Source organism: Pleurodeles waltl, chromosome 12 (assembly GCF_031143425.1).
Source record: "Pleurodeles waltl isolate 20211129_DDA chromosome 12, aPleWal1.hap1.20221129, whole genome shotgun sequence".
Lineage (NCBI taxonomy): Eukaryota > Metazoa > Chordata > Amphibia > Caudata > Salamandridae > Pleurodeles > Pleurodeles waltl.
The window spans coordinates 124674176-124692321 of NC_090451.1; the positions used below are offsets into that span (position 1 = coordinate 124674176).

At 46.2% G+C, this 18146-nt stretch overlaps 1 long non-coding RNA gene and 3 other non-coding genes across 4 annotated transcripts in view; 3 read left to right on the forward strand and 1 right to left on the reverse strand.

Moving 5' to 3' along the window:
- Positions 1 to 7211: 7211 nt before the first annotated feature.
- Positions 7212 to 7293, reverse strand: TRNAS-AGA (transfer RNA serine (anticodon AGA)). Its single transcript has one exon. It is a non-coding gene; the product is annotated as a tRNA-Ser (tRNA).
- Positions 7294 to 7702: 409 nt separating this feature from the next.
- LOC138267317 (uncharacterized) overlaps positions 7703 to 18146 on the forward strand; it is a 56094-nt gene continuing 45650 nt past the window's right edge. The window contains exon 1 of the long non-coding RNA XR_011199776.1: positions 7703 to 7771. This is a non-coding gene — a long non-coding RNA (uncharacterized lncRNA). The remainder of the gene's footprint in view (positions 7772 to 18146) is intronic.
- On the forward strand, positions 7959 to 8032 carry TRNAI-AAU (transfer RNA isoleucine (anticodon AAU)). The gene has a single exon. It is a non-coding gene; the product is annotated as a tRNA-Ile (tRNA).
- On the forward strand, positions 8748 to 8822 carry TRNAT-AGU (transfer RNA threonine (anticodon AGU)). Its single transcript has one exon. It is a non-coding gene; the product is annotated as a tRNA-Thr (tRNA).

Genomic DNA, 18146 nt, shown 5'->3' on the forward strand with positions numbered 1-18146 from the left:
ATACAGAAACAACGGTTGGCGTGATGGTCGCCAGGGAACCTTCTACCCCAACAGAGGCAGAGGAAAAGGCAGAGCGCATAGACTCGCCCGGGGAGCAAGTAATGCCTCAGGAGGACCCTCGGGTGAGGCTTATCCCTTTTTCCCCTCAAAAATTTGGAGGGAGGTTACGTTTATTCAGAACCGCTTGGCAACGTATCACCTCAGATGCCTGGGTACTTCAAACAGTCTCCGGTTTTCAAATAGAGTTTTGGGGGACCCCAATCCAGGACTCTCTACCCATTCCTTTAGTTTTTTCAAGAGCAGAATCCAATCTCATAGATACGGAGGTTCAGGATCTCCTCCAGAAAGAAGCCATTTGTGTCACGTCCTTGCATCCCAGGGGTTTCTTAAGCAACATCTTCCTTGTGGAGAAAAAGGACAAAGGTTTTCGCCCGGTCATCAATCTCCGGTCCTTCAACGAATGGGTAACATACAGGCATTTCAAAATGGAGAGCATTCATTTACTCCGAGATCTCCTCCTGAAAGGGGACTGGATGGTCCGCCTGGACCTCAAAGATGCTTATCTCACAGTCCCGATTTTTCCGCCTCACCGCAGGTTCCTACAATTTCAGTGGAGGGACCAGGTGTTCGAGTTCACCTCTCTCCCATTCGGTCTGTCATCGGCACCATGGTGCTTTATCAAACTCCTCAAACCGGTAGTGGAGGTTCTCCGGTCGCAGGGAATTCGTCTTATCATTTATCTGGACGACATCCTTCTTATGGATCAAGCCAGGTCTCAGCTTATCTCCAATATGAACACAACTATTGTGCTTCTGCAGAATCTAGGGTTTGTGATCAACCAACAGAAGTCAGATATCCTCCCTTCCCAAACCATGATTTTTCTGGGATTCCTTATAGACTCCCGGTCAACATCTCTCAGTCTCCCCAGCCCGAAGATCTCCAAGATCAGGAAGGAATTAAAAAGGTCCTAAGAAGCGACAGGATTTCGTTGCGCCAGTTGGCCAGGATAGTGGGTATGCTTTCATCATCGATTCAGGCCATCTTTCCGGGACCCCTCCACTACAGGGCTCTTCAACGCCTCAAGGCCTATCATCTTCGACGTGGGGTCACATACTCCGAGTTAATCTCCCTCTCTATGGAGGCAAAGACGGAGTTACATTGGTGGCTGGACCACATGGAGGCATGGAATGGCAGGGCCATCTTCGGAGCCTCCCCAGATCTAGTGATAGAGTCGGATGCCAGTCGCCACGGTTGGGGAGCGCGTTGCGGGAACATCTTTTTCAGGGGATGCTGGACCCCTCGGGAGCTCGAAATGCACATCAATTGTCTGGAACTTCTTGCAGGCTCTTTTGCGATCAAGTCCCTAACACAGAATTTCCTGTGTGGCTCTCCTACGCATGGACAATGTCTCAGCGGTTCAATACATCAACCGCCTGGGGGGACGCGTTCGAAGGCTCTAGCGGATCTAGCAAAGGATTTTTGGCACTTTTGTCTTCAACATCAGATATCTGTCACAGCAGAGTATCTCCCGGGGGATCAGAACATTGTGGCGGATTGGAGTTCCCATTACCTAACGGACTCCGGCGATTGGCAATTAGACCACATGATTTTTCAATCAATAATGAATCGATGGGGTCCCTGCTCAGTGGACCTGTTCGCTTCCAGATGGAACGCCCACTTGCCTCTGTACTTCAGCTGGCGCTCAGATCCGGAAGCCGCAGCAGTGGATGCATTTCTCCAAAACTGCGAACCGCATCTGGGATACGCTTTTCCCCCGTTCCTCCTTATCCAGAGAGTTTCGGCTCAGGTTCGTCGCCAGAGAGCGACAGTGGTTCTGATAACCCCGCTTTGGAGATCCCAGGCGTGGTTTCCAACTCTTCTGGAGCTCTCATGCGAAGCTCCAATTCGCCTTCCGGTCTTTCCCTCAATCCTACGAGATCCAACAGGAGTATTCCATCCCCTAGTTCTCCAAGGCCACTTATATCTGGTGGCATGGAAGATTTCAGGTATCGCTGGGAAGATTGCCGACTTTCATAAGAAGCTAGGAAGTTCATTTCACAAGCTTGGGCACCTGGGACGCGTAAACGATACAGCTCCGCATGGAGTAGGTGGTCTCGCTGGTGTATGGACAAACATTTCAATCCCATGGGGGCCCGCATTATCGACATCATAAATTTCCTTGCAGAACTGGCGGAGTCAGGTTTGGCTTACCGTATGATAAACTCTTTTAGATCAGCCATCTCAGCAGGTCATCCTCCTCTTGACGATCAACCGATCGGGGAACATCCTTGGATATGTAAACTCCTTAAAGGTATTCGACTTTCCAGACCTCCACAACCTAGATATTCGGAGCTATGGGATGTCAACCTAGTTCTTAATTTATTATCCTCGTGGCAGGATAATCAATTCCTGTCTAGGAAGGAGTTGTCAGCAAAACTGGCCATTCTTTTATGCCTTATTTCATGTAAACGGGTATCGGATATACGGGCGTTGGATATCTCTGCTAGAATTTTTTCCCCAGAAGGAGTAACTTTTACGATCTCTAGGAGGACAAAGAATAATACAAGGTCTGTATCTTACCCCGCTTTCCCTAGCGCTCCTAAGTTATGTGTATTACGTTGCCTCAAAACCTATAAGAACGTAACAATGGGACTTAGACCTCCGGGGGAGAATCAACTTTTAATTTCATTAAAGAAACCTTTTAAGGCAGTCTCATCCCCCTCCATCGCCAGATGGGTTAGGTGGATTTTAGCAGAAGCTGGTGTCAATGTACAAGTGTTCGTCGCACACTCCACTCGGGGTGCCATGGCCTCAAAAGCCATCCAAGTTGGAGGTCGACTGGAAGACATTATGAGTGCTGCGGATTGGTCTTCAGAATCTACTTTTAAAAAGTTTTATTTCAAACCAATACATGAGGCAGCCTCTCTAGTGGTAAGTAAGCTTTGAACTTGCATAATCCTCGCCTCCGGTCCTGCAATAGAATGCAAAATTTCCTAGCTATCGTGAAGGAAAGTTTCAATTCTATTAAGGACACGGAGGCGAGGATTATCCCACCCTACACGGGACACGTGTTTTCCCACCCGAACTTCACGTCTCCTCGTACTGAGGTAGTATATATTTATATGTATATATTTTATTGTGCACATATATATTTAATGGTATGCGCTCTTAACGAGTTTAATTGTTGGATTTGTCTGCATTAACTCATGACTCGTTTCTTTCTGCAATGCCTAAGATCTTATAGACATACGGGCTTTTGGTTGCTTATTGTTATCAGCATAGATCAGTCTACTTAATCTCTCATATCTACCAATAGGACCAGAGACAGCGGCCTCTTGAGACATCTACAATTCCTTTCGCAGCGAAGTCGAGGACGATTGACAGGCTCGTGGATATATATACTGCCGGCAACACTGGACCCTCATTGGATGACGGTTTCCATGGTGGCAGTCTCGTGGAGCTCATTGCCGTTTTTTGTTTCTTGTGTTTAACTTTGAACTTGCTGTTTAAATAAAAAGTGAAGAAAGATATGCATAATCCTCGCCTCCGTGTCCTTAATAGAATTGAAACTTTCCTTCACGATGGCTAGGAAATTTCGCATTCCACAGTTAAAGGTGGCGAACTGCAATATGACTCAAGATGCGAGCAACATCTGGTACTAAACTCTGCGTTGTTCTTTGGGGCAGACAACTCAATGGGCTGAGGCTCCTGTACCCGAGCACAAGTTAACACTCCAGTTATGTTCGTTGGCGGTGAAATTCACTGGAATAATGGGGGCTGTCTCTTTTTTTTTGCAATTTCCGCAGGAAAAAATATCTTTGACTTTACTAAGTGCCCCGGAGCTTCCTTTGTATCTTGGCAGCGATCGTGGGTTCCAGGACGTACTCAAAGACCAGCATCTTTGCCTGAATGATGAGAAAAGGAAATAAAAGGGTGTTCTGTATTTTGAAAGTGGAAAACGTCTGTCCACTGACAGTACGAGTCGGCAAGACATTTCCTAAATGTGGCACAAGGGAAGCGAGTGTGTGAATTCGTCTTCCCTTCCCATCCCATTTCTCACACTCATCGATTTGACCATTTTCCCGCAAAGGAGAAGGGAGGGGATAAACCAATGTAGCATTTTTAGCGGTAAAACTCTGTCCTGGCAATTGTTTGGAGTGTCATGAGTCGCTGTTTTCTCACTGGCTAATCTCAGAGTCCCTACGACGTCACCGCTGCACGGCAGCATGATATAGCAGACCTGAAGTTCTATCTATAGGGCAGCAGAGTGGCGCAGCGGAAGCGTGCTGGGCCCATAACCCAGAGGTCGATGGATTGAAACCATCCTCTGCTGGAATTTTCTCTGCTTCTTATTTTTCATTTTAATCTAATCGGGGTTCATGGTTAAATATTTGCGCTCTTCTGTTGTATTTTTTCTTTGTATATATTTTCAAGTTACTTTTATTTTTCCCTGAACAAGCACCATTTCTAAACGTGCAGCTTGCTGCGGGAACAGTTGTGCCCACAGAGTCCAATTGTATGGGGTAAGAGTAACACCTTTTGTTTACTAAACTGAGAAGCAGTAGAAGGGCGTTAAGAAACGATCTAAGAGCACGAGATGTTTGCAGTAAATACACCATAATGTGCTCTAGGCTGCAGCTCAACGCCTGTTCACAAGGGTTCACTGATAACACAACAGTAAGAGAAGCTAACAGTTCTTTAATACAAACAGGGCCGGCTCATACATAGGGAGATGGCCATGCCACCCCAGTTTAGACCCAGCCATATGGAAAACAGTCTTGACCGTGTTCCCCAGGAAACAGTCCAGCCCGAACTGCCAGGCCAGGTCTTCCCTGGACTGGAAACAAGCATCCTGGGACCAGTTTTGGGGTATCACCCCTCCTCAGCCAGGAACAGGGTCCAGACTGATTTGCATATGGCTAGGTCCAAACTGGGGTGGCATGGTGAGCAAAAGAATTGATGGGTCTAACCCAGATCTGTGACTGGGGGTGAATGTTGGATTGGTTCCGCATTCTGTCCATCATTTGTGTTTTCTTGGCAATTTTAGTTTAGCAACACACACAGCATTTTGTTCCCTCGACTCGTGTTTTCAGAATCTTTTTGTTTGTCTTTCCTAAAAAAAAATGAACAGATGATGGCACGTTCGTTTCTAAACACACGGCATTCACACTCAAATGTTGAATTTTAAATTTCAGTCCCTTCTGGACACTGATATTAGTAGCAGCGCATTATATTTTTCTATTGCCTCAGCTCGGGATTTCAGAATGTTCTGTTTTGTTTTTCTCTTCTTCTTGCACTGGTGGTGAAATGTATTTGTATGTTTATCTTTTTCTAAAGCACACCTTTACTTTAGGATCATGGGTGTTATGTTCTTGTTTTATTAAAGGGTTTGGACCCTCTTACACGTGGCTATGGCTGCTCACAGCGGCAGATGCACAACCATTCAGCTATCTCACTCAGTGGTGGTGCATGCAGTGAGAATTATAAAATACAAACCTCTAAATTAATATTTTTCTCTACAACATTTATGTTGCATCTCAGTGTTGCCCTTGGGATATTTATTTAATTCATGGCACGCTCTGAGCAGCAGGCTCCCTACACACTGAGCTACCTCGCTCACTGGTGGTGCAATGTATATGTATGTTTATCTTTTTTTTTTAAAGCACACCTTTTCTTTCAGATTGTTGGTGTTTTGCTCTTGTTTTATTAAAGACTTTAGACCCTCTTTACACGTGGCTGTGTCTGCTCGCAGTGGCAGATGCACTACTATTCAGCTATGTCACTCAGTGGTGGCACAGGCCATGAGTCTTCATAACTTACCAACCTCTAAATTAATATTTATCCATACAACATGTATGGTGCACCTCAGTTTTGCACCTGGAGTATTTATTGCATTCATTGCGCACTCTAAGCAGCAGGTGCTCCACACACTGAGCTACCTTGCTCACTGGTGCTGCAATGTATTACCGCTCATGATCTTACTTTGGCCTTCTCTTTTTATTTGTATTTATATTAATTTAATCCTACAGCGTAACTCTTTTTGGGTGTGTGCTATTTAAAGGGTCTTGTTATTATTTATAGATGCTACGGAAACTTAGAGTGACATGTGCATTAGTCGTCCTTTTTGTATCATTCTTTTAATTTGTTTTTTTATTTCAGTGCTCTTGTTGTTTTTCCACCACTACAAGGCGCTCCAGGAACAAGCAGTGATGAATGAAGGTGAGCCTTACCCCAGTGGCTTCATTTAGGGTGACTCTAGTCTGTTCGGCCGGGGCTCACAATGAGCTTTGCTGTCGGCTACTAGGTTAGAAGGGAGCTGCTCCGGTTATTGGTTTTACAAAAACTTTCTGAGTATTGGGAAGTGTGTGTACAGTTTAATCAATTTCACTGAATGAATGCTCCTTGGAGAGGAAATGTTTTTACATATTTTAGTGGGTACGCTGTTGTGCATCATATTTGAATAGTATGTAGGGAAGTTAAATATTCAGACATGGATTCCAATTGTAAATACATTTGGGTTCAGGGCAGAAGCAGGAGGTTTCAGTCACTCATTGTGGGGCAGGAAGCTTTATTTTGTCTCTTTCTATTTCACTTGGATGTAAATCGTTCACACTTCTCCATGTTTTGTCGGTGCTACAGTGTGGAGATAATCCTGCTGTGACGAGGCACAAGGATCAAAGGCTGTGTGTCTAGGTTTTAGTTTGGATTCTCATATGGGCCTGTAATTAGGATACTTACAAAGGGAAACTGGGGAAAAGTAATATTGCAAACAAGATAGGCATTATTGTTGTTTTTAAACACACACAGCACTCGCGCTTAGATGTTGGCATTTTAAGTTTTGTTCTCTTCTGGGCATTTATGCTAGTTGTGGCACAATCACTTTTCTTTTGCATAGTCCTGGAAAAATCCCATTAAGAAGTCCAAAACACGGAACCAGCCCTTAATCCTAGCAATGGGGCCCTCGAACCATGTCATTTTTATACCAGCGACACTCATGATGAATATAAAAGGAATATATTTTAGGCTGCATCTGTTCTGCTCAGCGCTGTCAATGCCCCTGGTCATGTGCTGTTGATATATTTGGGTCAGAAGGCAAACCAGGTACCGTATAATCCGTGGCACACGACTCGTTTTAGGCGTGAGTACTGTGGGATACTGGATCTCATTAATAATGAAAAAGTGAAGCATGAGAACATTTATGTAAAATAAACCGTAGTCGGCAGGATTTGAACCTGCGCGGGAAGACCCCAATGGATTTCTAGTCCATCGCCTTAACCACTCGGCCACGACTACACATAATATCACTAACAAACTTCTTCTCTGCTGTAGCGGATTAGGTGCGCCACACACACCTCCTGCAACACAATTCAGATGTTTTGTGATGGGGCAGAGCAGAGAATTGTGGGTTAAAGGGAACACCTTCCGGTTTGGAAAGTATAAACGGTGTACTGAAGGGCATCATAGAAACAAGTACAGCAAGTGACCAAGGTCTGGGGAGGGGAGGGGCTGCAGAAACATGGTGCAGGAAGTAAAGGGTTAGGGACTCAGAGCCTAATGTGTGACAGCGGCGGTATGGAAGGAGCTGGGGTGTGCGGAGAATGTGCAGCACACTGAGCATGCGCGGTGCTGCCGAGCAGAGGTCAGTCTTTTTCTGGGCATAAAAGGGCAGGCGGGGTGTGGAACGATTCTAGTCTTCAGTCCATCTTTCCCTGGAGTTGCTCATCCTGCGGTTCTTATGGTGAAGCGCCTTCAGTGCCATTCATTGTACAATGTACGTGTTTTATTATGATCGATTCCTGGTATGTGCAAGTTATGCTTGAGCTCAGGATTGTTCCAGCGCCTGAATGCGTTTGCAAGTGAAATATGATGAAGTACAAATGCTTTACTCACAACGTTGTGACACCGCTCTCGTGTTCTGCGTAGCTTGACTAAATCACACTGGGTGACAGATACAACGTGGCCGGTTAGCTCAGTTGGTTAGAGCGTGGTGCTAATAACGCCAAGGTCGCGGGTTCGATCCCCGTACGGGCCAGCTTTCTTTTTCCACTTTTTATCTTTGTAGCTAAGTATATTAAACAACAGGCCCGTTTTTTCACTTTTTATCTTTGTAGGTCATTTTATGTGTTAATGTGCAACTTAATCGCTTAAAGTAACAGCATATAGGGCTGCTGTTTATTCTGGTATACAAGTGAACTCTGGTGGCAGATGGTTTTACCAGAGACACTTTATAGCCATTGATGGGTAACAGGACCCTCCTGTTGCTGTGACTCCAGCCTCCGCCATGTTTTCATGGGCCTCTCATAGTGCACGTTTTGAAGCGCTGTTTGAATCCGGGCTGCACGACCCTAGGCACTTTCACTCGGAGAGTGTCGAGTTTTAGATGGGGTGGCCAGAGGTCACGAGAGGTGTAAGAAGGAGCGCATGGGTTATGTAAGCCTTAGTTTAATTATATTGCTTACATTGGTAACCTTTATCATTGCACTCTAATATTGTTGTGTTTAATGTAAGTTTTGAGCACTTCGTCTACCCCTGTATGGCGTTCACCCATTTGAAAACATTAGAAAATAAGAACATATAGGTATGTATAGTGAGTGATAAGCATTTTTCATGACCTATTGTGTATTTTTTTCCATTCCATTATCAGGATTTCTTCTCCGTCTTCTTTTTTGTTAGAAGGTAAAACAAAATAGCAAAAGTGTGACTTTGACACTTACACCCTAATCTCTGTACAAAATCACAAATGCACAGGCCGCTGTGGCTTAGTTGGTTAAAGCGCCTGTTTAGTAAACAGGAGATCCTGAGTTCGAATCTCAGCAGTGCCTTTTAAAAAATAAAAATGTTTATTCTAGACCAATAAAACATACTGTTTTGAAATGAACAAAAATGTGTTGTCCGCTTACCCTGTTAATACTGTTTTTATAGTTGTCACAGGTAAACCATAATCCTCCTTGAAAGCTAAAAACACGTGTTGGTATTTAATTGAGCATCTGCTGTCCCCCCGACCACGATTGTCTTTGATTTTCAAATCCAGCCGGTGTGGCATTGTGAAGTGAAAACAATATCCCAAGCTGCACCCACATCATTGTACAGTCGGGATGGCATTAATATTGGTGAGCCAAATACCAAGGGTGCATAATTCTGACTTGACATCGTGGCTCGTCTATGCACTACCAGACACTCCCTGCCTATGTATCTAAGTCTTGCATGTTCTTCCTTTCTCCCTGTTTTTCCTGTTTAGATCTTCACCCGTCTTACTGCTTTGCGTGTTTGACCCTGTCTTGCTCTTGGTGAATGTCTTCTGAAGAAACATAAGTTCTGGTTCCCGAAAATGAGTGCCGGTACGCCCAAGAGCCAACCACTAGCTCAAATTAAGCTCCAGAACCAGATAATTGCAGCACAGGCAGCCGCATTGCAAGCTTCCTCAAGAAAAGATGACCAGAAGTGGTGCACTATATTTTATCTTTAATCAAACTCAGGACAATATGAAGAGGAAGCAACTGACCAGCACTCCAACCCAGTTACGTAGAAAAATTGAGGGGTGTGGCTGCAAAGTTCATGGAGGGGGCTCCCTTTCAGACTCACTCAGGAGTTCTCAGGCGAGGGTCCTCTTCTGAGGGGGGCCCTAGAGCTTGCCCCCCTGGCACCGCTGTGACCTTTGTTAAACCCTTGCTTTAACCCTCTCACACTGCGCCTTGTTTTCTCATTCCTCAACCACCTGTTCCAGCATGGAATGCGGGGACATTCCATACGTATCTCATTCCCAGAGACAATACATTTCCATTATCTGAAAAGACTGTGGATAGACCAAAAGGGATGGAGGGGTGCAGAAGGAGCAGTAATAAAACCAACAGAAAACAAGCATTTTTACAACTCGACAGGGTGCACAGCACAAGTAAGGCCTTGTCTGGAGTTCTGGGTACATTTCTAAAGGGCTCCTTTGAAATAACCTGTCTAACCCTTGCTGCCTCCCCTGGTCATTTGATTTCCACTTTAGAGACCAATCTATCCTATTATGGCCAAACCTGGAGCCACTTCTGAAGTGTTGTGTCTAGTTCTGCAGAGACCTCTTAGGGTATTGAGCCAAGTATACAAAGTTCCATCTGTTGTTTTGGTAAAGTTTTCAAAACCTCTCCAGGAGCATTGATGCTACTTTTAAAGACTACGTCTGGGATAATTTATCCGGATCTGGTGGCCGCCTATGGTGTATTGTGTCTGCTACTGAAGGGTTTATCAATCACTCAATCTATCAATCAATTTGTAAAGTGCGCTACATACCTGTGAGGGTTTCAAGCGCTGGGGGGGGCATGGGGGGCTGCTACTGCTCGAAGAGCCGTCTTGAGGAGTTTTCTGAAGGAAAGAAGGTCCTGGGTCAGTCGTAGATCCGGCTGGAGGGTGTTCCAGGTCTTGGCGGCGAGGTACGCAAATGATCTGCCGCCGGAAGATTTGCGTCGGATGCAGGGGATGGAGGCGAGGGCGAGGTTAGTGGAGCGGAGATGTCAGGTGGGGGTGTAGAAGTTGAGTCTGTTGTTCAGGTATGATGGTCAGGTGTTGTGGAGTGCCTTGTGTGCGTGGGTGAGGAGCTTGAAGGTGATCCTCTTGTTGACGGGGAGCTCTTAGGTGGGGGGTGATGTGGCAGTGGCGAGGGATGTTGAGGAGGAGTCGGGTGGAGGCGTTTTGGATGCGTTGGAGGCGTTGCAGGAGTTTGGATGAGATACCGGTGTAGAGGGCGTTGCCGTAGTCGATTCTGCTGCTGACGAGGGCCTGGGTTACTGTTTTTCTTGTTAATGTTGGGATTCATTTGTAAACTCTGCGAAGCATGCAGAGGGTGTTGTAGCAGGAAGAGGAGATGGCACTGACCTGCTTTGACATGGAGAGTGAGGAGTCAAGGGTGAAGGCGAGGTTTTGTGCGCTGTCGGTGGGTGTTGGTGGGGGACCCAGCGTGGACGGCCACCATGAGTTGTCCCAGGCAGAGGGGGTGCGCCCAAGGATGAGGACCTCTGTTTTGTCCGAGCTCAGTTTTAGCCGGCTGTCTCTCATCCAGTCGGCGATGGCTTTTAGGCCCTCGTGGAGGTTGGTTTTGGCGGTGTGCGGGTCCTTGGTGAGGGAGAGGATGAGTTGGGTGTCGTTGGCGTAGGAGATGATGTTGAGGTTGTGCTGGCGGGCCACTTCTACAAGGGGGCCATATAGATGTTGAACAGCATCGGGCTGAGGGATGAGCCCTGGGGTACGCCGCAAATTATGTTGAAGGCTTTGGATTGGTACAGGGGGAGGCGGACTCTTTGGGTTCTGCCGGCGAGGAAGGATGCAGTCCATTCAAGGGCTTGGTCCTGGATTCCTGCTGCTTGGAGCCGGGATTTTAGGGTGTGGTGACAGACAGTGTCAAAGGCGGCTGATAGGTCTAGGAGGACGAGGGCTGATATTTCTCCATTGTCGAGGTGGCTTCTGATTTCGTCTGTGGCGGCAAGGAGGGCGGTTTCGGTGCTGTGGTTGCGTCTGAAGCCGGACTGCGAGGGGTTGAGGATGTTGTTGTCTTCGAGGTACTAAGTGAGCTGAGTGTTGACGATTTTCTCGATGCCCTTTGCCGGGAAAGGGAGCAGAGAGATGGGCCAGAAGTTTTTCAGGTCCTCGGGGTCCGCCTTTGGTTTCTTGAGAAGGGCATTGATTTCGGCGTGTTTCCAGCTTTCCAGGAATCTTGCAGTTTCGAAGGAGATGTTGATGGCTTTCCGTAGGTGTGGTGCGATGGCTGTGTCTGCTTTGTTGAAGCAGACTGTTTATCTAGAGCATTGTGTCAGTTATCAAAGGTTGTTTTGGTATTTTGTATCCTGTCCTAATGACACCATGAAGTTTTTCTTCTTGCTCAAAGGCCACCACTTTCATGTTTCCAGTGCAGCAGATATCATCTTGTTCTTGAAGCCACGCCTGAAGTAGTGCTTCCAGTTGTAGTATTTGTTTTACTACTTTAGCCCATACTTACAGCGTTGTTTAGTTCTGACTGGTGCACTTGCAGTGTTGTTTTCAGTTTTGGAGCCAAACCCAGAGAATGTCTTCATTTGTGGATGCTGCTTCCGGGGTGTTTATTTAATTCTAGAGGCTTCATCTGAAGTATTCTGAGTGCTTAGAAAATTACGTAGTGTGTTGTGTCCAAATAAAAATCCTTCATCCATACCATTGTGTCAAGTTTTTAAGGCTAGATCTTTGGTATTGTGTTCAGTTATGGACGCTTCAACTCAAGTTTTGTATCCAGTTCTAGAGGCTGCTTCTGAAATATTTTGACTGCCTTGGTACCCTTATCTGCAGGATGGTGTCAAGTGCCTCGCACCCCATCTGAAATATTGTGTCCAGTTCTTGATGCCTGACTTAGAATTTTGCTACAACTCTTTGAATGTTTGAGTACCACATCTTGCATATTGAGGTATTTCTGTAGGCCTCCCTGGAACATTGTGTTCCATTATGGTGGCAACATTTTATTGTGAATATCTCTGGTGATCAACTCTGGAGACTGTGCCCAGTTTTGGAGGCCTCATCTGGAGTAAAGTACCAATTTCTGGAAGCCACAGCTAAAGCGCTAAATACACTGACAGGATTCTCGTCTGGAATATTGTACTTAGGTTTAAAAGACAGCTCTGTTATAGTATGTTAATTTCCAGAGGGCCTATGAGAAGTTGTGTGTCCTTTCATGGAGACTTTGCTTGTAGTACTGCTTTCAGTTCTGGTTGCTTTGGAATACTGCATGCACCTGTGTTGGCATAATCTGTGTAGCTTTCTCAACTTCTCTTGGCTTCAACCAATGTGTTATATCCTTTGCCTAAAACCATCTCTGGAATAGTGTGTGAATGTCTGAAAGCCTCGTGTGGAGTAGTACTACTACTTTCAGAGTCCACATCTGGACCATTGTGTTCAGATCTGAAGGCCATATCTGATGAGGTATATTCAGGTTTCGATCTACACCTGATGTCAAAATTCTGTTCTAAATGCTTTGTCTGTAATACAATCCTACTGATTAAAACCACATTTAGAATGTTATGTTTAAATTCTTTAAACTTCTGATGCAGTATTAAAATCTGTTAGAAACTGCACCTTTTTGCATGGTGAACCCCTTCTTTTGCTCACTGGTATTGCTAGTGTTTGAAATCTGCGCACTGGGATACTACTCTCGAGTTCCTACTGTATGTGCTCTGATCCCTTAAACATGGCAAACCTGGATCAACAAAAACCGGCATATTTACCTTTCCAGTAAGGCCATAGTATAGTGTGTTGGAAACTACACTAGTAACATGGAAAATACAGTGTTACCTGTGGACTTCAATATCCATTGTGCCATTTACTGGGCAGACAATGGAAAAAATATGGCTTTAGACCTACAAGTGTAGCCTGACTAATGCAACTTTCATACCTACATGGAAACTAGGAGTAAGATAAATTCTGCTCCTCTGGTGGAGTTGGTGACATTTTGTCGCTCCGTGTTACGCTTGCAACGCAGAGTTCTTGACAAATTCCTCCAACCTCCATGTGGCAGGATTTTTCTCATGTGCGTTTCATCAAATTTAAGTTGGCGAGCACGAATGGGAGTTGGCATCCTCTAGTATGGGTGATGGGGGGCACCCAGCAAGATTTTCTCACTGCGAACAGTGGCAGGCAGTCTCAACCATTCACAGTAAGAAAGCTGAGGCTTGAGTAGAAAATCTATTTGAGCAGCAGCAAAGTTAACTTAAATAGCAGCTCCCTATGGCCCACAGAGCATGGTGCTGTTCACAACGATTTACAGTGTGGAATTGTCTCCCGATGCTAAAAATCAGCATGAGCACCACAACATGCCAATTTCCACCCTTTTGCTGAACTCAGCAGAATCTCACAAAGTTTTTTATGTAACTCCGTGGACTTCTGAAGAGTTAAACTCCACAAGTTCCGCCCACCTCAAATGTAAACCTGGCAAAATAACTAGGGGAGTGTGAAATTCTTGCAACTTGAGCATTTATGTGAAATGCAAAACTGGTATTTGGCTCTGTATCTGGGTGCAAAGTGCAGATTCATTTAATTGTAAAACTAATGCAATTGTGCAAAAACAACAAAAGCACAGCGAAAAACAGCTGCTCATTGTCTATCATTTGCATTTTCCCATGCATTTGTGCTTATTTTTCACTATGAGTGGTGGATTCAAGTTACATTTTTTACAGCAAACAATGCATATTTCTGCAATGTGGGATAATAGGTAATAATTTGAATTTTGCATAGCCAGAGTAGTGCAAGAATTATGATAATTATGCTACTTATGCCATTGTAATGGAAATTTTGCCTGATCTTTAGAATAACTTTTTTTCACAGATAGAAATCCTACATTTAAATATTGAGTAGATGTGATCAGAATCTTTCATTCCAGGTGCGGAATTGATGGGATTTGGCAACTGCCCTTCACTTTTGTAAGATGGAGTTCTGTCTAAAATCCGCCAATCACATTGTGGTGGAATTTTTCCTGCGAGGCTCCCGAAATTTGAGCGCAAGTAAGATTTTGCATACTCTCACCATTTTCTAGCATGGGTAGTCGCAGGCTGCCTCTCGAGTACATTTGCTGCTGCTTGAGTCGATTTTGTACTTGAGCAGCAGCAAAAATCACCTCGAATGGCCTAGTGCCCTTGATCACTGCCTGGTGCTGTTCGAGCAGATTTTTTCAGGTCTGCTCCCACTACTGATACTAAATTGCAGCACCAACAGCACAACATGCATATTTCTGCCTGTTGGCGGATCTTAGCAGAATCTCACAAAGTATTTACATAATTCCGTTGAATCCCATGGAGTGAAGTTCCACTAGTTCTGCTTACAACTAATATTGAGCAAGTCATCCTAAACAGGACTTGTACTCCACAAGGTAGCATGCTTAGTATTTAAAGGGGACCATTTAAGAATCTCATGTTGGCATGTTCCTACAGCGACTAGCCTCTAAAACCTATTTTCACTGCACAGGGATGTAACTGATACTACGAGAAAACTAAAAAGCAAGTAAAATAAAAGTGAAAGAATTTGGAACCCGGAGCCAGGAGCCGGCTGCACTCCGGGGAGTGATCGGCCCGAAAGCCGAACCGGCAGGTTTGCTCTGCAATCCGGGGCCTAAACAACACATCGCCTCGAGATGAGGTAAAAGCAGACAAGCAGCAACCACAAACATGTGCTGGGACAAGCGGTGGGTGACCAAGAGATGAATCTGAACCTTCCGGGCCCGTGAGCGAGTGAAAGAATTTGGAACCCGGAGCCAGGAGCTGGCTGCAATCCGGGGACTAAAAAACACATTGGCCCGAGGTGAGGCAAAAGCAGACAAGCAGCAACCACACACGTGCAATCCGGGGCCTAAATAACACATCGCCTCGAGGTGAGGTAAAAGCAGACAAGCAGCAGCCACAAACGTGTGCTGGGACAAGCGGTGGGTTACCGAGAGATGAAGCTGAACCTTCCGGCCCGTGAGCGAGTGAAAGAATTTGGAACCCGGAGCCAGGAGCCGGCTGCAATCCGGGGAGTGATCGGCCCGAAATCCGAACGGGCGGGTTTGCTCTGCAATCCGGGGCCTAAAAAACACATCACCTTGAGGTGAGGTACAAGCAGATAAGCAGCAACCACAAACGTGCAATCCGGGACCTAAACAACACATCGCCTCGAGGTGAGGTAAAAGCAGACAAGCAGCAACCAGAAATGTGTGCTGGGACAAGCATGGGTTACCGAGAAATGAATCTGAACCTTCCGGGCCCGTGAGCGTGAAAGGGCCTCGGCTGGGTGCGGCCTGGGGTGGCGCGTAGGGGACTACAAGGATTGCCTCCTTCTCACCCCCCTTTTTCAATTGCTGACCGCCCTCCCCCGGACACCAGGCATCCTTACCGGCCCTACAGGGGAGAAGTCTCAGGACCATACAGAATTAACAAAATTCCGCCAGGGTAAGGGTCACAAAAAGGGACAACAACAAAACAAAACAGTAAGTGGATATAGACTCTGCAGCACCACGTCCCCCCAAATACCCCCAGAACTATCTAACAGACTCATAAATTAAGATATACCATAAGGGGAACCAGACCAGATCCCTAGAGATCACCCATCAGACCCTACATTAGGGCAGAACGAAATTGACTGTCCACTGCAACCCTAGAGAGGCTAAAACCATACCCATCAACATGGGCAAAGACAAGACGATCAAGCAAACAACGGCACAAACACGGATGGACCAGTTCACCACAGGGAATGTGGGCTCACGGTCAGACGACCCAACCACCAATGGTGGTAATAACCCACACACATCGTCCAGCGATCTGGTGGCGATTCTACAGGCGATTCAGGCCTCCCAATCAGCAGTCGAATCAAAAATAGGGGAAGTTGGAGTGGATGTCGCCCTGATCTGGCAAGTCCTCCGCAATGCAGTATCCCAAATCACAGAGGCCGAGGCCAGAATCTCCACAGCAGAAGATGAGATAACAACCCTAAAAACCCAAATTTCAGTGCTGACCAAATGCACCTCAGAACTACACAGGACGGCTGTAGATGCCGAGAATAGATCTCGTCATAATAATCTTCGTCGGGTGGGTCTTCCCGAGGCCACTGCAGAGTCATCGTTGGGTACGTTCCTGGAGGAACGTTCCGGTCCTGTGTGCCAGCAAACCACCTCATGCCATGGTTCACAATCGAACGATCCCATAGGTCACTACGTGCGAGACCTCCACCCGGCTCCCCACCCAGACTAGTAATAATCTGCCTCTTCAACTTCAAGGACAGAGACCTGATTCTGCGAGACGCTCGTTCCAAGGATAACATTCTCTGCAATGGAACGAAGGTACTCCTTTTCCCGGACTACGCACTAGAAGTACAGCAACAACGCCGCTTGTTCATGGAAGTGAAACAAAAACTTAGATCAATGGACATCCAGTACCGTCTCTTGTTTCCAGCAAGACTCCAGGTGATTTACAATAACAAGACCTACTTCTTTGAGCAGCCGATCGCGGCGTGGACCTGGCTAATGGAAGAAACCCCACTAGACATGCACAGGACAAGATCGCGGCCACCGCTTAAGACAACGCTGGCCCACCCAAGGGGGCAACAATCAATGCGCGGCCGGCGCACACGCTCTCGGAAACGAAGAAGAAGACATAGATCCGGCTTGGACTCCCCTCCGGGGGACCCATCGATCGAAACCCGGACACCCACACTCGAAAGAGAACTCCGGAGCCACCCTGACGGGCCTAAAGCCACAAGACACAACTGGGGTCCAGTTGGAGGCACAAGAGGACTCAGACCTGTCCCATAGTCCAATTCTGTGACTGCAGGGGTGGTACTTATTCTGAGATAGACATAAGACAATGAACTCAGAAACAGAAGCGTTGTCTAACTTGATCACACATCGAATAATATACACCTATGTAAGATCCGATGTTAGGGAGGGGTCTACCGCCATTGATACCACAGCCTCACTACTTTTTTACACACTCTCTTATATTTGGAAGGAAAAAATGTAGAGAAAGATAAGGGGCCATAACACTTGCTTTGCTATTCTATATTCCCCCAAGTCTCCCGATAAAAATGATACCTCACTTGTGTGGGTAGGCCTAGTGCCCGCGACAGGAAATGCCCCAAAACACAACATGGACACATCCTATTTTTTTTTATAGAAAACACAGCTGTTTTTTCCAAAGTGCCTACCTGTAGATTTTGGCCTCTAGCTCAGCCGGCACATAGGGAAACCTACCAAACCTGTGCATTTCTGAAAACTAGAGACCTAGGGGAATTCAAGGAGGGGTGATATGCGGGGCTCGGACCAGGTTCTGTTACCCAGAATCCTTTGCAAACCTCAAAAAGTGGCTAAAAAAAGTTTTCCTCACATTTCGGTGACAGAAAGTTCTGGAATCTGAGAGGAGCCACAAATTTCCTTCCACCCGGCGTTCCCCCAAGTCTCCCGATAAAAATGATACCTCACTTGTGTGGGTAGGCCTAGCGCCTGCGACAGGAAACGCACCAAAGCGCAACGTGGACCCATCCAAATTTTTGGAAGAAAACAGAGGTGTTTTTTGAGAAGTGCCTACCTGTAGATTTTGGCCTCTAGCTCAGCCGGCACCAAGGGAAACCTACCAAACCTGTGCATTTCTGAAAACTAGAGACCTAGGGGAATCCAAGGAGGGGTG